Source organism: Phocoena sinus, chromosome 12, assembly GCF_008692025.1.
Source record: "Phocoena sinus isolate mPhoSin1 chromosome 12, mPhoSin1.pri, whole genome shotgun sequence".
Taxonomy (NCBI): domain Eukaryota; kingdom Metazoa; phylum Chordata; class Mammalia; order Artiodactyla; family Phocoenidae; genus Phocoena; species Phocoena sinus.
The window spans coordinates 83,740,502-83,764,827 of NC_045774.1; the positions used below are offsets into that span (position 1 = coordinate 83,740,502).

Below are 24,326 nucleotides of genomic sequence, written 5' to 3' on the forward strand. Positions count from 1 at the left end.
ATTATGACCATCTTCTTATGGATGATTACACAATCGGGATACAGACCTGGAATTCAAGTTCACCTACTTCATCTCTGCACACCTAATCACCCACCTGCACTGTCTCATGGAAAAGATTTCATTCTGGCTTGTAAGTGACCTCTTATCTAAAAACTAAATATATACATATATATAAAATATTTTTATAGATATAAAGCATATCTACTTTCTTTCTCATTCCCGTTGATTGCCTTTAGATCAGTTTTGAAGACGTGCCCAATGCCGTTCTACTTGAAACAGTTCCTTGGGAGAACTTTGAGTTCTTTCCATCCATCTGGTTCCTGTGTCGGGTACAAAGGTTTTTCAGCAGATGCCTATCAGTTTCCATTACTGGAATTCATGGGCCATCTCTTTGACAAGTCTGGTTTGCAAATGGCACACAAGCTAGAACAAGATACTCCTGGGAGGATGTGCACATTCCCAGTGGAGCCTCAGGAATTCTGCTGCTTCAAGGATGTGACTTGGGCTCCCAAATTTCCAGGTTTAGAAAGCTCAAAATAAACTAACATTCTACTGACCCGCTTTATTTCTAGCAAACATTTATGAAACAACAGCTTATTTTTAAAGTGTTACGTAAAATGAAGTTAGACACCACTTCTTAGAGTTTTAAAAATAAAATATATGAAGAAAAAAATCATATCTTCAAATTTTAAAATAGCAATAATATGTTCTGTTTAAGCCTAAAGAGATCATTATTGTTTCATTAATTAATACATTTTTGGAAAGGCTTAGTCATTTTTTCCAGCAGTGTACTGCTATATACACAACATATTTTAAAGACTAAGGCTTTTCTTTGACTAGATTAAATTATCTGTGCTGTACAGTGTAACTGCTAGCATCACAGAATATACTAAACACTAAAGGCAAAACTTTGTGGCCAAGTGTTGAGGCATCAGTAAAATACAGTGTACTTATCTATGTAATAAATATATTTCTATCATTTAAAAAGTTGTTATAGTTCTAGACCTGAGGCATCCCACAAATATATTAGAAACTTCCCATTTCACTTAATAAAGTGAAAGTCAAAGCACATTAAGTTTTTGACACCAGGGAACATTCTATGGAAACTGAGCCGTTACTCATCACAGAAGTATGTCCACTTGTCCATGAGGAGCAGAATTATTTTCACTGGTTGGTCCAATATAATGTTTTACATCATATTACAAGTTACACACAATAACAATATATGGTTTGCAATCTGGTAAGGTACATTGACACAGTCTACACTGCCAAAAATACTTTTTGGAAAAAGGAAAGCAATGTCAGTAGCTCCTTCCCTTTTTCTTTGCTCACAGCTCACTCCTATGTGTCATGTGCTCCAAAGACTGGCACCTAAAGGGCCACCTCTGGCACATGTCAGGTTAGGGTCACACCCAGATGCACTGTCAACTGGGTACCATTCTTCCTTGACAGGAAGAATGTTTCTCTCTTTAATGGACACTGGTTTTACGATTGTTGCAATTAAAATATTTTCCTATGGCCAGTGTTAATTGGTCTCTGCTCTTTCCTGACCCAAAATTTGTTTTGTAAACATAATTCTAAGCTCCATGGATAACCCAATGGACACCACTGATTACTCTTCCAGGAAATGAGTTGGCTTCACGCGATACAACAACATATGAAAGATTTTGAGATACTGGGAAACTTTTGAAGCTTAAAGTCTGTAACTTTGGTATTCAGAAACCAATTTATTTTCTTCTCACAGATTTTCTCAAAGTTACCAGAGATGTCTGACATAGAAACTTATAATCATGTAAAATCATTTGTCATTTTTCCAGTCTGAAGGATAACTTAGCATATTCGTTTCTGACTATATCTCAAAAAAAAAAACAACTACTAAGTAGCATAACAACTAAAGAAGAATATAGTCTTAAAGAGCAAAATTTTGTTTAACAGATTAACAGACTATGTTTCTCCTGTCAGGACTTTATCTGAAACCTAATTTATGTCAACAGAATGAGCCCTTCTTTACTCTGAATCACAGTTTCAAAGCTCTGGTGCCCATGCAGCTTGGGGTCAAATTGAATTCTATCCAACAAATAAATGCCTGCCTAAAATTACTGGATGAGCAGACATTAGCTGTTTTTTCTAAACTCTTGCTGTCCCTCGGTGCTCCCAGTCTCAGCACAGGAGGAAATAAGAAGCCTCTTTTTTGGCTTCCCATCAATACTTTAGCCCATTATTGAAAGAAAATCATAATCAATGTTTCCTGTATCTACTATAACTTTCAAAATTTGTTCCTCTGGCATATACTTTCTATTACAGGTTTTTCCATCAAAGGGCCTGCGTCCCTTTCGTATTACAGATTCAAGCTCCAGATGGGCAATGTATGGATACGTGTAATATAAAGCAGGGCAAAATCTAACATTGCTGCTGATAGCATCGATGCCATGGCATTAGTGTAATACAGAGCGTGTCTTCAACTTCACAGAGTAACCTAAAAAGTCCTTTCCAGAATTCAAAGTAACCTCTTTGGAAAGCTTTTGGAAAAAAACTTAAGTGTGATTTAAGAGCAGCTGGTGGCTTTCTGAAAAGCTGATCAAAGGATTTCCTTTTACCTCCTTTTTAATCACTGCTCGTTTCCCGGAAGTAAGCACAGCTAGGCATACAAGATAAATTATTAGTTTTCCTGATTTCTTTGACATTGGAATCAATGTCTTTTCTTATGCAGGAAATACATGCTGTCTGAAAGACATTTAATAAAGAATCACACTCCCTAGGGCTGTAGTTTGCAAACCTAGTACCAAGGAGACCAAGCAAAGAAAGGCAGATTAAGCAGGTAAATGAAAATTCCCTTATAACTAGACCCAAGCCTGGAAAATAGAAAGTTATATACTCTGTTTTGGCGATTTTTTCTTTTAAAAGTTAGGCATTCAGACTTTGATTAAAAAGTCTGAGATCCTGGGGCTTCCCTGGTGGCGCAGTGGTTGAGAGTCCACCTGCCGATGCAGGGGACACGGGTTCATGCCCCGGTCCAGGAGGATCCTGCATGACGTGGAGCGGCTGGGCCCGTGGGCCATGGCCGCTGAGCCTGCGCGTCCGGAGCCTGTGCTCCGCAATGGGAGAGGCCACAGCAGTGAGAGGCCCGCGTATCGCAAAATAAATAAATAAATAAATAAATAAATAAAATAAAATAAAAAGTCTGAGATCCTGCAGATGTAGAGAATGGACTTGAGGACATGGGGAGGGGGAAGGGTAAGCTGGGACGAAGTAAGAGAGTGGCATGGACTTATATAGACTACCAAATGTAAAATAGATAGCTAGTGGGAAGCAGCCACATAGCACAGGGAGATCAGCTCAGTGCTTTGTGACCACCTAGAGGGGTGGGATAGGGAGACTGGGAGGGAGATGCAAGAGAGAGGAGATATGGGGATATTTGTATATGCATAGCTGATTCACTGTGTTATAAAGCAGAAACTAACGCACCATTGTAAAGCAATTATACTCCAATAAAGATGTTTAAAAAAAAGTCTGAGATCCCATTTATAACACTGTTTCCATATTTAAAAATGTAATTTGACCTATCATTTTACTTAGAGCAAGTTTCCCAGGAACACAATCTTCTGTTTGAATTTACTGTACGCTTGGAAGTATATCAATATTTTCCCACTAATTAATTCATATTCATTAAGAGTAAATTTACTTAAATTGAGTTTTGAGTGAAATAGCTGGAACAAATATCTGAAGTGGAATGCCAGAATCCTAGCATGAAAACCAGTAAAGGAAGCAGCCAAAAGTAAATCTGGTTATGATTTTGTGTATCACTAACTTGACCTCTATAATTCCGACAATAGGCATGCTGTACTCAGGCCATAATCTTTCGGGATTTAATTTTTATATGGTTCTAAATTCCTGCCACTCAACTAAATATTTCAGGAAATTAAACATATACCTCCTATATTTTTTCTGATATCTCGTCCAATCAGAGTCCTTTTATTTCAGGGAAGAGTATTTTTTCCTTCTATATTCTGGGACTTCATTCCAAGAAATAAATTGTTAAGTAAAAAATCTATGTACTTCTTAGGGTTTAAAACTTCAGACTTTTTGAATTCTTTGTATTTGTTGGATCCTTCATGCAGCTAACACATGGGGATATATTATCACATGAATGTTCAGAATAAGGCAAATTTAAAACATTCTTAAACAAAAATGAATGAGACCCTATTATTACTTATTCTTATGGTCATTTCAAAGAAGAGAAAGCCATCAGTAATACATGGTCAATACATGTTTTAATCATAGTAATATAAATGTGGGGAGTTAGCAGCAGCTGAACCCAACATCTACTTTCTCAAAAACTATTAACCTGAGTGTATCTGTGTGCACACAAGTACATGCAAGGGCACACACCTAGAGAACAAGCAGGGTGGGTATTCTGAAATACAGGGACAGGTGTAAATTTATACATTTGTATCCACCAGCTCCACCAAAGAATCTGCTAAGGCACTGACCCTATTGAAAGCTTCTTAAAGTCAGGCTAGTTTGCTGTTTAATTTGCATTGTGGAGAGCAAAACAAAACAATTTGATGTATGGATATTGAAGCAATGCCTTCTGAACCCAAATTAACCTTTCCCAAATTTCTGCCCATTGGTCTTATTTCACACAGGACAAATATCGTATGGGACTTATACATGACATCCCTTTGTGTCACCATTAAGCCTATTCAGTAATCCAATCATTTTTCAAACGATAGTGTGGAGTCCCTTCATATTATAGTCACTGTTCCATGGGCACACACTGTCCTTTAAAATGTGGCACTGAGAATTCAGCACATCACTCCAGATATGGTCTCAACCACACAGAGATGAGTACTGGCATACGCACCCATACACACACACACCTCGTTCTGGATACTATACAACACCGGCATTACTACAACTTGCTTTTTTAAAGCTAAATTGCTTGTACATACATTGAACTTGTAGTCAACTAAAGTCATTAAGTTTTCCTTTCAAAGAGGATATTTTTACAATCCTTTTTCAAATTACTGGAGTGCAAATCACGCTGAGTTATTCAAATAAAAAACAAGTAATTTTGAAATGGTTTGGGGACGTAAACGTTTCTTTCCACTTACAGCAAAGTTAGGGAATTGAGCCTTGGCCAATGTTGTAAGACCACACTACAAAATCTAGGCTCCTATGTCATTAGTAAGGTTTTCTTCTAGTGGATCTGTTAAGAATGAGTGTGTGGGCTTTTCACTTTCTTGTGAGACTAGCTGGAAGGCAGTCTTTAGGCAAACTTGAAGCTTCACAACAGTACCAGGGAAACAGAAGACATTTAGTGTAAATCATCCACTGAACTATCTAGAGTGGGGTAACTGACATCTGAATCAAGTATTCTAACAGGAGATAATTGAAGATATAAAGAGAATGACAGTGTCATCGGTAAGTTCCTACTTGGAGACAGTGAGACACTGGTAACTATTTCTGGTCAGAAGTAGTAATTTAGTAGTAATTTAGAGTTCTACTCTGTATCAATTACTTCTACTGGAGCTTCAATGCATTGAAGGCATTGGTTACTTATCTTTAGACCTGAGATAAATGGCTGTGAAGGTCTGGAGGAAGAACACGCCTTAGCAACGTTGTAAGAAAGTCAGGAGATGTGCAAACCTAGTACAGCGGACAAGGCAGCAAAATCACCTAGAGATTTGTGCTGGAGAGAGAAGGGAGAGCATGTTGTCTCCAAGGGAAATGGGAAGCCAGTTCTGGGGCTGCACACTCTTCCCTCTATTTCTGTTTCATCCCCGAAGCACCGCTGTCAGCTTCACCAGACATGGGAGAGTCTCTGGCCCTCCTATTCCCTGAAGTGAGCGTCTGCAGATAGTACAGGAGATTTGGACCGAAGCCTCGCGGCTTTGGAGGCCTTTCCAATCCTCCCTCAGCATGGTTTTCTAACAGTCATCCTCTGTTTCTCTTCTCTATTGACTTGAGCTCTGAACAGCTCAACAAACATTATGCAGAACCAAGGAGGTGCCACGCGCTGGGCCAGGTGCTGGGGTGAAAGGTGTGAGAGGGATCCCCGGCCCTTGTTCTCCAGGAGGTCACAGTGGGGACCAAGACACACAGACTATGTGGGTAATGTAAACAAAGCGCTACACGAGCAGAGTGCAGGGCTGCTAAGTCTGTCTGGTGGCCAAAGAGAATTCATGAAATAGATGCAATTTTTCTTGAGCTGTGAAGTCAGTGATCTGTGAAAATGCAGTGATGGTGGGAGGAAAGGAAGATGCTGACTGTGGTCATCCTCTCGAATCTTCTTCTCTTACCCAACAAGTTCGTGCATGACCTTCCACAGGCTATGACAACCCTGACTAGGCTGCAAAAAGCTCCTTTAGACACAGCCACATTAAGAAAATTCTATTATCTGAACTTGTAGACGTCTATATAAAATAACAATTACACCTCTAAATTCCCTATTGAGTATCTCAGTAATCTACATCAGAAATAAAATAATTAGGACAAAACTATAACTAGAAAAGATACACGCACCCATATTTTCATAGCAGCACTATTCACAATAGCGCCAAGGCATGGAAGCAACCTAGATGTCCATCAACAGATGAATGGATAAAGAAGATGCGGTATGTGTGTGGAATATTACTCAGCCATAAAAGAGAATGAAATAATGCCATTTGCAGCAACATGGATGGACCTAGAGATTATCATACTAAGTGAAGTAAGTCAGAAAGAGAAAGATAAATATAATATCACTTACATGTGGAATCTAAAAAAATGATACAAATGAATTTATATACAAAACAGACATAGATCCACAGACATAGAAAACAGACTTGTGGTTGCCAAGGGTGAGGGAGGGTGAGGGAGGGAATGATTGGGAGGTTGGGATTAGCAGATACAAACTATTGTATATAGGATGGATAAATAACAAGGTCCTACTGTATAGCACAGGGAACTATACTCGATATCCTGTGATAAACCATAATGGAAAAGAATATGAAAAAGAATGTATATATGTGTATAATTGAATCAGTCTGCTGTATAGCAGAAATTAACACAACATTGTAAATCAACTCTCTACTTCAATAAAAGTTTTTTTGAAAAGATTAAAATAATTAGCCACTAAACTATGCAGAGAAACAGAGACTGTGTGATCTTTTTTATGGCAATATTTTAATATTTGTGTGCTAGATTCTCACAGTGCATTAAACCAAATAGGAACATTAGTAGACTAGCTTCTTAAAATCTGGCTAACCGTTTAGCAAATAAAAGTCGAGTGCCGGGGTGCCAGATCCACTGCATGTGTTATGCCTGTTATCCATCTGTTGTGTTCTCTGCCAACTGCTCCACTTGGGGTGCGAGTGGAAGGCATTAGGAGGGAATAAGAAACCATTAAGAAATAAACTCAACTGCAGAGTGAGCAAACCTCTTTTTCTTTTTCCTATCCTTCTATTACCTCTGTCCTTCTCGGGTTTCTGCTTATTTTAGTGCTATCTTGTATCAATATACTGCCCACAGATAAGACAATTAAATGAGACTTACTCCAGGTAAAGACAGTCATTTTTCACTGATAATTCAAGTCTTATTCTTGTAACTGTAGTAAGTGAGGTCAAGAAGCAGGCTGACAAAACTGTTTTCTTTGTGGCCATTTTAACCATGAATAGAAATTGGTTATAATAAAACGTTCAATCCTACGTCCAGATTTGACTATACCTTTATTCACTGCAGGATTTTCTGAAATACAGGAGTATGTGTGTGACTCTCTGTTTAAGAGGTATCTTCTACTAACATGGAGCTCATACTTGTTTTATAAACCTTGACAATTTCACAGAAAGGAAATATCCCATTTTTAGAATAAAGCTGTATTGTACTTTTTTTTCTCCTCATTTAGTGTTGAGATTTGGACAATAAATTGTCACATACTAATAGATATTTTAACTTTTTTGATCTTGGGAAGAACTCTGAAATTAATCTTAATTCTGAATTTCACTGGCAAACTGGATGAAACTAGATAATGCAGGGAGAAAGCCAAATGACAAAAAAAAAATTCTTCAGCTTTCTCAACAAATGCCTGTAAGTTTCGGAGTATCTGAGGCATTAATGCTACGTCTGGACCAGGGCTGTTGCAGAGTTCATTATAATTCACAACAGCTACCGGCCTTGTCTGCGCTTTCATAAACTGTAACAGCATCTGCCTTTATTTCCTGAAGGTGCAGTCTTCTCATAAAATGTCTTTTTAAGGGAAAACCGAGATTCAAAGATCACCGTCATTTCATTTTCCAACAGAAAAGAAATATAAAGGCAGTTAGGGAACAATGGATCTGTCCAGTTTGGTCTCATCCTCCTGCAAAGAGCTGGGGCTTCAGAGTTGATGGTGAAAAGACCCGGTACACAAAGCAGCTCTTAATGAGGACAGTTAGCCCAGCTATTTTTAAGACATGCAACTTGGCAACTCTCTCACCACACTATCAGATACACTTCTTAAGCGCCTTAATGCACGTGGCTTTTTACCTCTAGAAGTTTGATTTTTTTAAAAAAAGAACATCACGGTACTAGATGAAACACTTGTATTTTTGATCAAGTAAATATACAATTTATAGATATATTTGATCAAATGAATATAAAATTTACACACACATATATATATATATAATATCAAAAGCATATTTGGAGGAGGGCATAAATAGAGAAGTTTCTAGATTAGGCACTGAGGTAAGGTTTATCTGGACAGTGTGGCCATGATGGGCCTGCATGGAGGTCAGACAGGATCTCCAGAGAGTCAAGTTTGGGAAGTTTGGAAGCATATTTTAAATATAATTTGGAAATGAGACAAAATAAAACTGCATTGTTTTCATAATACTTATTTCAGAAAATAAAGCTAGACACAATGCTTTCATTTGGTGAAAAACACATGATGAGGATTTTCAAGAGATGGACACAATTTTCTTAGGCTGGGAGAATTATCTCTAAGGATAGGCAGACTTTAAAAGGGTCCATAGATTTCAAGACAAGGGACACAGCCCTCCCTGGAGCGGGAAGGAAGGAAGTCCCCTGTGCAGTTCCCTCCCTAGCCTGCAGATAAATGAATTTAAGATCTAATTCAGAACTGTCTGCAAAGGAAATGTGAGCACTTGAGGGACACTTCAGACAAGGTAATACGGTAAAGGTGCCAGAGCCATGGATTCACGTGGGTAGAGATTCAAATCCTGACTTCATTAGTAGTTAGCGATGAAACTTTGGGGAAATTTCTCCATCTGTGAAACAGTGATGATAAATCGTACCCCATAGAAATGCAAATCAAAACTACAATGAGATATCATCTCACACCAGTCAGAATGGCCACCATCAAAAAATCTAGAAACAATAAATGCTGGAGAGGGTGTGGAGAAAAGGGAACACTTTTGCACTGCTGGTGGGAATGTGAATTGGTATAGCCACTATGGAGAACAGTATGGAGGTTCCTTAAAAAACTACAAATAGAGCTACCATATGACAGCAATCCCACTACTGGGCATATACCCTGAGAAAACCATAATTCAAAAAGGGTCATGTACCAAAATGTTCATTGCAGCTCTATTTACAATAGCCCGGAGATGGAAACAACCTAAGTGTCCATCATCGGATGAATGGATAAAGAAGATGTGGCACATATATACAATGGAATTACTCAGCCATAAAAAGAAACAAAATTGAGCTATTTGTAATGAGGTGGATAGACCTAGAGTCTGTCATACAGAGTGAAGTAAGCCAGAAAGAGAAAGACAAATACCGTATGCTAACACATATATATGGAATTTAAGGGAAAAAAATGTCATGAAGAACCTAGGGGTAAGACAGGAATAAAGACACAGACCTACTAGAGAATGGACTTGAGGATATGGGGAGGGGGAAGGGTAAGCTGTGACAAAGTGAGAGAGTGGCATGGACATATATACACTACCAAACGTAAAATAGATAGCTAGTGGGAAGCAGCAGCATAGCACAGGGAGATCAGCTAGGTGGTTTGTGACCACCTAGATGGGTGGGATAGGGAGGGTGGGAGAGAGGGAGACGCAAGTGGGAAGAGATATGGGAACATATGTGTATGTATAACTGATTCACTTTGCTATAAAGCAGAAACTAACACACCATTGTAAAGCAATTATACTCCAATAAAGATGTTAAAAAAAAAAAGAATAGCAGGCCATCTGACAATGGGTAATATATGTAAAGAGATCTTGTAAATCAATAAGAAAAATAACAACAATCCAATGTAAAGAAAGGGCAAGGGCATTTCAGAGAAAAAAATTCATATATAAATGACTTATAATCTCTCATACTTTTAAACATGGAAAGTAAAATAATAATGTGGTATAATGTTTCACCTATTTAATAGAAAATGGAAAAACTCAATAATGTGTTGTTGAAGAAGTCATGTGGAAATAGGTGTGTGTCCCACTGCTATGGAGTAATTGTCATGTGGCGAAATTTTTCCAATAAATACTTTAAAAATTAAAAAACAAAATCGTACCTCATAGAGATACCGTGGGGAATGAATGAAATAATGTAAAGAAGTTTCTTGATAGTATTTAGCACATAATAATTATAAAGTAAATGGCCACTATTATTATTATTGAAAAAGTTTGTACTCATATTTTTCGGTTAGGCTGAAAATTCATTAGATTCCTAATATCCAGTTTGTTTTAAGAAGTCAAAGTTTTCTAAGATATGTGACTTTTATTTTAACGTTTCCATTCAATATATTTTGAATAAATAATATAAATTCCCTCAAATGAGTTCTAGTTTAGTCTCTTAGTAAGCCAGAGTTTAGAATAAGAGAATCATTAAACTGTTTTCTTTTAAAATTATATCTACTGTTTTCCAAATATTTATTTATCAGCTGGCAACTGAGCTGGCAATCTCATGAATTATTTCATCTACTCTTTAAGACAAAACTAGATGTAGGTACAATATAATTCCCATTTCATAAAAAGAAAACTTAGAAACTGTAAGAGACATGTCCCAAGTTACACAGAGTAAGGATTTGAGCTGGGATTCAAACCCAAGATGTTTATAACTCTGGGTATTTAATAATTGAATGACAGAACAGTGAGGGCTATCACTTACTGCACACCTACCCCACGAAAAGTAAAATAAATTTATCAAAAGTTTTCCCACTAAAATAAACACTTTAGGACAAATTCTAGGTAATTCAGCAGATCGAAAATTGGTTTTAGCATAAATTAGGCTCTATTTTATTTAATTTTTTACTATCACATTATTAGGATTAAGATTATTGGAAGATAAGTATTCCTATTTTAAAAAACTATCCCTACTTCTCAAAAAACATATCTGATACATGACATACACAAGAGAAATAGGGAGTGAGGCCATTTTTTATTTGCAATATTCGAGCAGCAAATGCAAGCATGCTTTGAGTGTGAAGTCTGGAGGTAGGGCAGTGGGCAGGATTTGCTCCAGGGGCCCAATCTCATTTTCCCACTGCACATCATGAGGATGTGAGTTGTGAGCACCTGTGTGTGTGTGTGTGTGTGTGTGTGTGTGTGCGTATGTGTGTATGACATATGTGTGTATGCCCTTGTGTGATCTCATGCATTAAGCCACTCAGTTCTCTTGGAAACTTAACCATCCAATTTACTTGTGTTGACTGACAGTGGCTTCTGTCCAACCAAGCTGACCGGAAGTCACCAGTGACTAATATCTAAGAACCCTTGCTACATAGAGTAGATTTTCTTATTTGAACCCAGAACAGAAAATTTACCAAATATGTTAGGCAAAATCCTAGCTGTGCTGAGTAAACGTAAAGGGGACAGTTATTTTTCTGTGGTGTGTTGGCAGTAAGGCTATGTATCTATCAGGTTAGAAGGTCTATGCAAGTCTGTACAAGGTGATGCGTATTATAATTACAAAAGAGCATAATTAAATGCTATAGTTCTTCTTCTTCAAAGTCTCCATGATTCCATATTACATAAAGTCTCCTGGGCCTCAGAAGAAAAATGCCACCTCAAGAAACTAATACTTTGTTCAGGGCCTTGACTTAAAAAGTTTACTGCTATCACCTCGACAAACTTCGAAGTGTAGGTTTATTTTAGGATAATGGGATTTATATGCAAATCACTTAATTTATTACTGTATCACATTGTATGTAAGTATAAAGTGCAGTTAATATACAAATTCTACTCTACTCTGCTCAGAATAGGCTTCCCTCCATTCATATAAATCAGTTTTCTAGTTTAAATATTAAACCTTAAAAAAAACCTTCCCTTTGCGAATATTTTACCTGAGATATAGGTTCTACGGCACTTTGCATATGTTCTTCTCCAAGTAAGCAAATTCTTTTTTTATTTTGTTTTTTAACAGAACTCTTAAGCACTTCTAATTCTAAGAAAAGAACCCCAAAGAATAACAACTGTTGAGAAGCAGAATCCAGGCCAAGCTCGGGGATGCTGTATGCATACTCTGGGAGACATGGCTCTGAGGATACATAACACTTTAAGAATAATTTTTCTTTGGAAACTTAGAAAAATCAATCAAATTATTTTCATCATAAAATAATGGAAGTACTGTACCCCAAACATAAGTGCCCATCTTTACAACTATAATCTAAAATTTATGAAATTTAAAAAATTTTAAAAATTGATGTATCTTCATTGGAGTCAAATATTTAAAACTTATAAAGCATGCCAATAGATAACATAGTAGCTTTCTTGTTATTTTCATTTTGTGTATATTCATTAGAGATATTTTAAATAAATGGTAACCTGTGGATTATAGAAGTGAGAAAAATGCTCTTGAGGTGACATTTCTTCACTGATGAGTGTTATACACCTTTAACAGCTAAATGAAGTGACAAGTTAGAAGTAGACCTGGCACCACCAGTGACTGTGCCCTTGAAGAGAGGATACGGTCAAAGACTTGGTGATTCCACAGATGTTCGGAAGGCCCCTGAAGATGCCTGACACCAGGACCCAAGAGCTAAGTGCAGCCTGATACCATGGTTAGCACCACAGGAAGCTGAACAAATTCTCTGATTGTCTGTGAGGCTCTCTGAGAGCGACTCAAGTAAATTAAACTTGTGGAGACTGCTTGGGGAAACATGAGAGAGAGTTTGCCAGGACAGTGTGCATTGGTTTTAGAGTACCATGGATACGGCCTCTCCTTCACCACGTTAGCTTTTTTTTTTTTAACATCTTTATTGGAGTATAATTGCTTTACAATGGTGTGTTAGTTTCTGCTGTATAACAAAGTGAATCAGCTATACGTATACATATATCCCCATATCCCCTCCCTCTTGCGTCTCCCTCCCACCCTCCCTATCCCACCCCTCTAGGTGGTCACAACACCGAGCTGATCTCCCTATGCTATGCAGCTGCTTCCCACTAGCTATCTATTTTACATTTGGTAGTGTATTTATACGTCCATGACACTCTCACTTTGTCCCAGTTTACCCTTCCCCCTCCCTCCCCATGTCCTCAAGTCCATTCTCTACATCTGTGTCTTTATTCCTGTACTGCCCCTAGTTTCATCAGAACCTTTTTTTTTTTACATTCCATATATATGTGTTAGCATATAGTATTTGTTTTTCTCTTTCTGACTTACTTCACTCTGTATGACAGACTCTAGGTCCATCCACCTCACTATAAATAACTCAATTTCATTTCTTTTTATGGCTGAGTAATAGTCCATTGAATATATGTGCCACATCTTCTTTATCCATTGATCTGTCGATGGACACTTCAGCTTTTAAGTTCCCTGGAGACAGCGTCTTCACACAGATCTTGTGAGACTCACTCTTGTCACCAGTTTGACCAAATGGGCCCAAAGGGCTGAGGCTTTCCATTCCCAGAATTACTACATCCAAGTGATTCACTGCTAGCTAGTATATTCCCTTATATCTACTGCAGTTTTACTTTAAGTGGAGTGTTGGATGAATCATCTCATGAAATTCTTTCTACAGATCTGGGCTTCTAGGAAAAGCAACAGCATCTTTAATTCTGGGTTGTGTTTGCCTGGAACACCACATCTTGCTCCAGCTCCTTCACTCAGCCCCAAATACCCTTGCTTTTCTAAGAAACTCTATTTTTTTCTGGAGAATTCCTTGGCTTGCATGTTTAACTTCCCAGCCTGCTGCTTTCTTACTCTCACGGTCCTTGATGAAGATTGATTTGATCAACGTCTGTAGCAGTTGAGCCTCTTGATGACTCTCTAGCTCCTGAACTGAGTCTCACCTGCTGAGAACTCCTTTTCAGAGCTAAGCGTCTCCTCCACAGCCAGTTAGTAGCACCTTAGGCCTGGTTTCCACAAATAGGATCCAAGAGATGTCACCTCATTGCACCAAATTCAATTAACAGTATTTAGTTTTAGACTTATTTTATGTATTTATTTATTTTTTGGCTGAGTTCTGTCTTTGTTGCTGCACACGGGCTTTCTCTAGTTGCAGCGAGTGGGGGCTACTCTTTGTTGTGGTGCTTCACCTTCTCATTAGGGTGGCTTCTCTTATTGCAGCGCAGGGGCTCTAGGTGCCCGGGCTTCAGTAGTTGTGGCACGCAGGCTCAGTAGTTGTGGAACACGGGCTTAGTTGCTCCACGGCACGTGGGAGCAACTTCCCGGACCAGGGCTCGAACCCATGTCTCCTGCATTGGCAGGTGCATTCTTAACCACTTCCCCACCAGGGAAGCCCCAATTAACAGTATTTTATACCAATCTTAGTAAATTCTGTTTTAAAATATAACAGGAGAATTTTATCCACTTTCCCTTTATTCATTGTGTAAACCCGATTAAATCTTATTTTACACCCCACAATAAAGAAGTCTAGACCAGAGGGCAGACAGCAGAAGCAAGAAGGAGTACAATCCTGCAGCCTGTGGAACAAAAATGACATTCACAGAAAGACAGACAAGATGAAAAGGCAGAGGGCTATGTACCAGAGGAAGGAACAAGATAAAACTCCCCAAAAAAACAACTAAATGAAGTGGAGATAGGCAACCTTCCAGAAAAAGAATTCAGAATGATAGTGAAGATGATCCAGGACCTTGAAAAAAGAATGGAGGCAAAGAGCTAGAAGATGCAAGAAATGTTTAACGAAGACCTAGAAGAATTAAAGAACAAACAAACAGAGATGAACAATACAATAACTGAAATGAAAACTACACTAGAAGGAATCAATAGGAGAATAACTAAGGCAGAAGAATAGATAAGTGACCTGGAAGACAGAATGGTGGAATTCACTGCTGCAGAACAGAAGAGAGAAAAAAGAAGGAAAAGAACTGAAGACAGCCTAAGACACCTCTGGGACAACATTAAATGCAACAACATTCGCATTATAGGGGTTCCAGAAGGAGAAGAGAGAGAGAAAGGACCCAAGAAAGTATTTGAAGAGATTATAGTAGAAAACTTCCCTAACATGGGAAAGGAAATAGCCACCCAAGTCCAGGAAGCACAGCGAGTCGCATACAGGATAAACCCAAGGAGACACACGCTGAGACACATAGTAATCAAACTGGCAAAAATTAAAGACAAACAAAAGTTATTGAAAGCAGCAAGGGAAAAATGACAAATAACATACAAGGGAACTCCCATAAGGGTAACAGCTGATTTCACAGAAGAAACTCTACAAGCCAGAAGGGAGTGGCATGATATACTTAAAGTGATGAAAAGGAAGAAACTACAACCAAGATTACTCTACCCAGCAAGGATCTCATTCAGGTTCGATGGAGAAATCAAAAGCTTTACAGACATGCAAAAGCAAAGAGATTTCAGCACCACAAAACCAGCTCTACAACAAATGCTAGAGGAACTTCTCTAAGTGGGAAACACAAGGGAAGAAAAGGACCTACAAAAACAAGCCCAAAACAATTAAGAAAATGGTCATAGGAACATACATATCGATAATTACCTAAATGTGAATGTATTAACTGCTCCAACCAAAAGACACAGGCTTGCTGAATGGATACAACAATAAGACCCATATATATGCTGTCTACAAGAGACCCACTTCAGACCTAAGGACACATACAGACTGAAAGTGAGGGGATGGAAAAAGATATTCCATGCAAATGGAAATCAAAAGAAAGCTGGAGTAGCAATACTCATATAAGATAAAATAGACTTTAAAATAAAGAATGTTCCAAGAGACAAGGAAGGACACTATATAATGATCAAGGGATCAATCCAAGAAGAGATATAACAATTATAAATATATATGCACACAACATCAGAGCACCTCAATACATAAGGCAACTGCTAACAGCTATAAAAGAGGAAATCGACAGTAACACAATAATAGAGGGGGACTTTAACACCTCACTTGCACCAATGGACAGATCATCCAAAATGAAAATAAATAAGTAAACAAAAGCTTTAAATGACACAAAAGGCCAGATAGATTTAATTGATATTTATAGGACATTCCATCCAAAAACAGTAGATTACACTTTCTTCTCAAGTGCGCACAGAACATTCTCCAGGATAGATCACATCTTGGGTCATAAATCAAGCCTCAGTAAATTTAAAAAAATTAAAATCATATCAAACATCTTTTCTGACCACAACACTATGAGGTCAGAAATCAATTACAGGGAAAAAAATGTAAAAAACACAAACACATGGAGGCTAAACAGTACGTTACTAAATAACCAAGAGATCACTGAAGATATCAAAGAGGAAATCAAAAAAATCCTGGAGACAAATGACAATGAAAACATGATGATCCAAAACCTATGGGATGCAGCAAAAGCAGTTCTAAGAGGGAAGTTTATAGCTATAAAAGCCTACCTTAAGAAACAAGAAAAATCTCAAACAATCTAACCTTACACCTAAAGGAACTAGAGAAAGAAGAACAAACAAAACCCAAAGTTAGCAGAAGGAAAGAAATTATATAGATCCGAGCAGAAATAAATGACATAGAAACAAACAAAACAATAGCAAAGATCAATAAAACTAAAAGCTGGCTCTTTGAGAAGAGAAATAAAATTGATAAACCATTAGCCAGACTCATCAAGAAAAAGAGGGAGAGGACTCAAATCAATAGAATTAGAAATGAAAAAGAAGTTACAAAGACCCCACAGAAATACAAAGCACCCTAAGAGACTACTATAAGCAAATCTATGCCAAAAAAATAGACAACCTGGAAGAAATGGACAAGTTCTTAGAAAGGTATAACCTTCCAAGACTGAACCAGGAAGGAATAGAAAATATGAACAGACCAATCACAAGTAATGAAATTGAAACTGTGATTAAAAATCTTCCAACACACAAAAGTCCAGGACCTGACAGCTTCACAGGTGAATTCTATCAAACATTTAGAGAAGAGTAACACCCATCCTTCTCAAACTCTTCCAAAAAATTGCAGAGGAAGGAACACTCCCAAACTCATTCTGTGAGGCCACCATCACCCTGATACCAAAACCAAACCAACATACTACAAAAAAAGAAAATTACAGACCAATACCACTCATGAATATAGATGCAAAAATCCTCAACAAAATACAAGCAAACAGAATCCAAGAGCACATTAAAAGGATCATACACCATGATCAAGTGGGATTTATCCCAGGGATGCAAGGATTCTTCAGTATACACAAATCAATCAATGTGATACACCATATTAACAAATTGAAGAATAAACACCATATGATCATCTCAATAGATGTAGTAAAAGCTTTTGACAAAATTCAACACCCATTTATGATAAAAACTCTCCAGAAAGTGGGCATAGAGGGCACCTACCTCAACATAATAAAGGCCATACACGACAAATCCACAGCAAACATAATTTTTAATGGTAAAAAACTGAAAGCATTTCCTCTAAGATCAGGTACAAGACAAGGATGTCCACTCTCACCACTATTATTCAACATAGTTTTGTGAGTCCTAGCCACGGCAATCAGAGAAGAAAAAGAAATTAGAAGACTACAAATTGGAAAAGAAGTAAAACTGTCACTGTTTGCAGATGACATGATACTATACATAGAGAATCCTAAAGATGCCACCAGAAAAATACTAGAGCTCATCAATGAATTTGGTAAAGTAGCAGGATACAAAATTAATGCACAGAAATCTCTTGCATTCCTATACACTAATGATGAAATATCTGAAAGAGAAATTAAGTAAACACTCCCATTTACCAGTGCAACAAAAAGAATAACATACCTACGAATAAACCTACCTGGGGAGACAAAAGACCTGTATGCAGAAAACTATAAGACACTGATGAAAGAAATTAAAGAAGATACCAACAGATGGAGAGATATACCATGTTCTTGTATTGGAAGAATCAATATTGTGAAAATGATTCTACTACCCAAAGCAATCTACAGATTCAATGCAATCCCTATCAAATTACCAATAGCATTTTTTACGGAACTAGAACAAAAAATCTTAAAATTTGTATGGAGACACATAAGACCCAGAATAGCCAAAGCAGTCTTGAGGGAAAAAAATGGAGCTGGATGAATCAGACTCCCTGACTTCAAACTATTTTACAAGTAATCAAGACAATATGGTACTGGCACAAAAACAGAAATATAGATCAATGGAACAAGATAGAAAGCCCAGAGATAAACCCACGCACCTATGGTCAACTAATCTATGACAAAGGAGGCAAGGATATACAATGGAGAAAAGACAGTCTCTTCAATAAGTGGTGTTGTGAAAACTGGACAGGTACATGTAAAAGAATGAAATTAGAACAGTCCCTAACACCATACACAAAAATAAACTCAAAATGGATTAGAGACCTAAATATAAGACCGGACACTATAAAACTCTTAGAGGAAAACATAGGAAGAACACTCTTTGACATAAATCACAGCAAGATCTTTTTTGATCCACCTCCTAGAGAAATGGAAATAAAACCAAAAATAAACAAATGGGACCTAATGAAACTTCAAAGCTTTTGCATGGTAAAGGAAACCATAAACAGGATGAAAAGACAACCCTCAGAAGAAAAGACAGCCCTCAGAGAAAATATTTGCAAACGAACCAACAGACAAAGGATTAATCTCCAAAATATATAAACAGCTCATGCAGTTCAATATTAAAATAACAAACAACCCAATCCAAAAATGGGCAGAAGACCTAAATAGACCTTTCTCCAGAGAAGACAAACAGATGGCCAAGGAGCAAATGAAAAGCTGCTCAACATCACTACTTATTAGATAAATGCAAATCAAAACTACAATGAGGTATCACCTCACACCAGTTAGAATGGGCATCATCAGAAAATCTACAAACAACAAATGATGGAGGGGGTATGGAGAAAAGGGAACCCTCTTACACTGTTGGTGGGAATGTAAATTGATACAGCCACTATGGAGAACAGTATGGAGGTTCCTTAAAATACTAAAAATAGAATTACCATATGACCCAGCAATTCCACTACTGGGCATATACCCAGAGAAAACCATAATTCAAAAAGAGTCATGTACCACAGTGTTCATTGCAGCAGTATTTACAATAGCCAGGTCATGGAAGCAACCTGAATGCCCATCGACAGATGAATGGATAAAGAAGACGTGGTACATGTATAATAAAATTATTTCAAAAATGGAATATTACTCAGCCATAAAAAGGAACGAAATTGGGTCATTTGTAGAGACATGGATGGATCTAGAGATTGTCATACAGAGTGAAGTAAGTCAGAAAGAGAGAAACAAATATCGTATATTAACGCATATATGTGGAACCTAGAAAAATGGTACAGATGAACCGGTTTTCAGGGCAGAAATTGAGACACAGATGTAGAGAACAAATGTATGGACACCAAAGGGGGAAAGCAGCAGTGGGTGGTGGTGGTGCTGTGATGAATTGGGCGATTGGGATTGACATGTATACACTGATGTGTATAAAATGGATGACTAATAAGAACCTCCTGTATAAAAAAGAAAAAAAAAAGATTTGTTCATATGGTGGTATAAGTAATCCCTCTCTTGTATGTACGTTGTAATTATCTTTTCTCAATTTGTCTTTTCTATTTTGCCTGGCATTTTACTGTTTCTATAATCATATGTATGATTTGATTTTTAAAAAAAGTAGCATAGCTCAGCTCTAAGATATACGAAAAAAAAAAAGAAGTCTAATAATCTATTTTATAGTCCAAGTTCTCCAATGATTCTGTACTTGGCAAAAAAAAAAAAGAGTTCCTATATTCAAGTAATTTTTAAAATCCCAATGATCTGAAATCTAAACAATCTGAACAATATATTTTAGGAAGAGATTGGTGAAATGGGTATATAAAGCAAATTTGGACTGGGCAATCTCTTCAAGAGTTAGGTGATTAAGTAGTATTCTCTTGGGGAAACGGCATTTTGAAGGATTCAGACCTTTAAACAAGTGTCTGAAGGAACTTTTACTTATTGAAGTGTCTTCGTTTAATGTCATCAGAAAGATTAAGCAAGAGGACAGCAGCCCAAATAATCATTAGCTTGCAGCAAGGTATCATTGTTTACAAAGTTTGTTGGGTTTTACTGAGTCTAACATTTACAGGAGCAAAGAATTTGCATATCAGGCTGAATAATTTCTAAAAGAAACAGAGCAACATCAGTGAAGCAGTCAGATATCAGAGACACGTTTAAGAAGGACTCAGAAAATAAGTTCTGAACCTCCTACCACTTCAGCTTCAGTTCCCCTCGTGACAATGATAGCTTCATAACCACAGGGGTCATGACCCTCTAGATAGTGAGGCTAAATGGACTCACTTGATAATTAGTGCAGCTAGAACAGCTACGAAAATTTATGTTAAATTTATTTTAGTGAAGAAGAGAATTTTCTTAGCCTCAATATGTAAAACTCTAATAATTGAACAATTGAAGTGAAAAATAAGACAAGATAATTGCAGTCTAATTTACAAATATAACATTTTTTTTTAAGTTTCCTGAATAAGTATGCTAACCTCTTGTGAGTGGATTCATTATTTAGAATCATCTTTACAGTATTAGAGAAGACAATGTGAAAATCATTTTATTGATGGATTGAAATATATTTCTTGTATTTTTATTTATCATATTTCATGCGATACTTTATTTTTAAATGTTTATTCATGTCTGCAGTGAAATACATATTAAAAGATCCTATATCATGTGGTCGCTTATTTGTGGAATCTTAAAAAATGATACAAATGAACTTATCTACAAAAACAGAAACAGAGTCACAGACATAGAAACCAGACTTACGGTTACCAAAGGGGAAAATGGGGGAGTGATAAATTAGGAGCTTGGGATTAACAGATACACACTACTATAAATAAAATAGGCAAACAACAAGGGCCTACTGTGTAACACAGGGAACTATATTCAATATCTTGTAATAAACTATAAAAGAATCTGAGAAAGAATAGATTTATATATATATATATATATGTGTGTGTGTGTATAGCTGAATCACTTTGTTGTACACCTGAAACTAACACAACCTTGTAAATCACCTAGACTTCAATTTAAAAAGAAAGAAAGAGAGAAAAGATAAAACATATCAATAAGTAACCCTCCCCCGCAAGAAAGATACTATACCAAACATAAAACAGTGAAATTAAGAAGCTTTGGGTCTCTTAGAATAATGACTAATGTTCTGAAGCAAGTGTTTTCTGCAAAGGACCAGATAGTAAATGTTTTAGAATCTCTGCCACAATTACTAGACACTGCTGTGTAGCACAAAAGCAGCCTTAGCCATTATGAAGACCCATGAGCATGGCTGTGCTCCAGTAAAACCTGATTTACTAAATCATACAGCAGGAATTTTTGGCAGCCCTCCTGCAGGGTCACAGTTTGCTGACTGCCCCCCACCCCCCGAAATACCAGATTTTTTCCGTGTATTTTCCCTTCCTTTCTGATACAACCTGGTAAAATAGCTACAAAGCTTAATCAAGGGTCTGATCCACATACCTTTTCCCCAGGAATTCCAGGAGCACCCAATTCACCTTTAAGACCAACTGCACCCTGAAATATAGAAATGCTCATTAGGAGTTTTTTCAAAGGTGTATTAATTGCTAAGGTTGTCATAGATGAGTTGCTTTTGCTCGCACCAAAGTGTGTGCCGTTAAGTTCTTTTTTCCTATTATTCACAAGTCATTAAACTATACTTTTGACAATCAATAAATTATCCGAAAGTTAATAATAAATATCAGAGTGCTAATCAAAACTCAAACTAGACATTCTCCACACAGACATATGCAGTACAGCTTTCTCATTTCTTTTATATTTATCAAAGGTTAAGGAATGATTCTGTTGCTGTTACTTCAACTAGTACCTGGTACTTTCAATTCAAATAAGTCATGAAATTTCAGACTCCAAGGTACCCATATTTTTATATTTAGTGTGCCTGACCTTCCATTACATCCTCCAGGAAAACACTCCCAAGCTGGGTCAATCCTTTTGTCAGTTTCCTTGCTCATCCACGTTAACTGGAAAAATCTGCTCAGTGAAGTTGATGGGCTACCTTTATCTGCCTTTATGGCTCTTTTACAAATTCAGTCTAATAAATTTATCCTTGAGACAGTGGACAATAATGTAAACTGTCTGAATGAATTTCTCTATTACTAATGCTTGGTAGAGATTAATAAACACATTAGAATTCTATGAGTATATAATACCATTATTACCCTGATATTACCTGTTAATTTCAGATTTAAGGCATACAAATAAATGTCAACTTCAAGTTCCTATAGATTAGATGAGATTGTATCAGATAGAGTAAAATTACAAAAACAAAAAAGAACCTGTCAATTAATCCAATATGCTCAATATTGGATTAGAAAGGATGAAGAAATATTCTTTAATTCTCATATTGACGTAGACAAAAATTCAAAACCATAAATATTAAATCTTGCTTCTTTGAGGTTATTACTAAGGGAAAAATATTCCTTCTTTTAAAAAATTATGAACATATTTTGATTCAATTATTTTTTATTGGTGTGGTGTGTCTTCAGAACGGGCACATGAGTAATGTCACACTGAAAACAAAATAAAGGGAAATTCACTAGTAATCTCTGGGTTAACACACTAGACCACTCAAAATGGAAACTTCCATACAGTGAGATTGGAGAGTAGGGGTAGTAGAAAAAAAAACAATACCAAAGTTTTTGACTATAGAGTCAAGTAAGTTAACATTTCATCTTAAATTATTTTGATTTTCTCTAAAAGTATACCTACAAAGCAATCATTTCATAAAGCCTACACTTTTCGGGAAATTAACTTGATACAGAAGGTAATAATACAAAACTAAAGGGGAAAATTATTCCCCAAATAGACCTCAGATCATACTCCTCCTTAGGTTCAGGAACAGAGAAATTGAGCTGCTATGTTATAAAACTGAGGGAATTTCAACTCTGAAGTGGGTGAAGGTATTAGCAAGGGTATTAAAGAACTGAGAAAGTAATGTAGTTGCTAAGTAATTAGGCTGCTAACCACATCTGCTAAGAAAAGGGAATTAAAAGATTCAGAAAATTACAATCATTGAGTCTAAATGAAAGAAAAGTATTAATTATTATTTCAAATAATGTCATCCAGAGTTTAGTCTTGGACAGAGGGCATGGTTAGGATGGTCTGATTGGGTGGCCTGATACAGAATATTCATCACAGCTATGTGTTTATAAGCAGTGGTTGAATCTCAAACTATCTCCATGAAAGGGGGTCATAAGCTTTATGAAGAAAAAAGCAGTAAATCAGACTAATGAAGCATCACAGTGTGGATGATAAAATAGGCAAATAAACACTAAGTCATCCCAAAACTTGTGGCTTTTCTCCAAATATTTCTGATTCATCATTAACTAGTGGGTAACATCAAGCTAAAACTAATCAGGTCACTATGTAAATTTTTTTAAATGCTTTTGTTTGTAAAGGAAAAAGTGTAGTAGAACATTAGTGAATAATATAACAGTTCTTAACGATTTAGCTTATCTAGCTCCTTCTCTGCAAACTGACTCTTCGCCCTGCTTGGCAAGGTCCACTGGGCAACTGGGGCAGAGAATTCACAGGTTCTAGAAACAGCTGAGTTGATGACTTAGACTTTCCTTGTGGTAGAATATTCATTCATTCAATGTATTTTTAGCTCCTATTATGTGCTGTTCTATGTATGGTGCTCAAGGAACTCATATCCTAGTGGGGGAATAAATGGAGGTATAATGATAACATGTCAAGTGACGATAAAAGTGCTAAGAAAAGAAAGACAGAGGTGGAATGAAGGGATGCTTTTTACACAGAGATGTCAGAAGAGGCCATTCTATTTTTTTTTTAATTAATTAATTAATTAATTAATTTTTTTGGCTGTGTTGGGTCTTCGTTTGTGTGTGAGGGCTTTCTCCAGTTGCAGCGAGCGGGGGCCACTCTTCATCGCGGTGC

The 24,326-nt window shown here is 36.9% G+C and overlaps 1 protein-coding gene across 1 annotated transcript in view; it reads right to left on the reverse strand.

The window, feature by feature from the left end:
- COL19A1 (collagen type XIX alpha 1 chain) overlaps positions 1 to 24,326 on the reverse strand; it is a 356,422-nt gene that overhangs the window by 271,995 nt on the left and 60,101 nt on the right. The gene's annotated exons all lie outside the window — the stretch shown is intronic.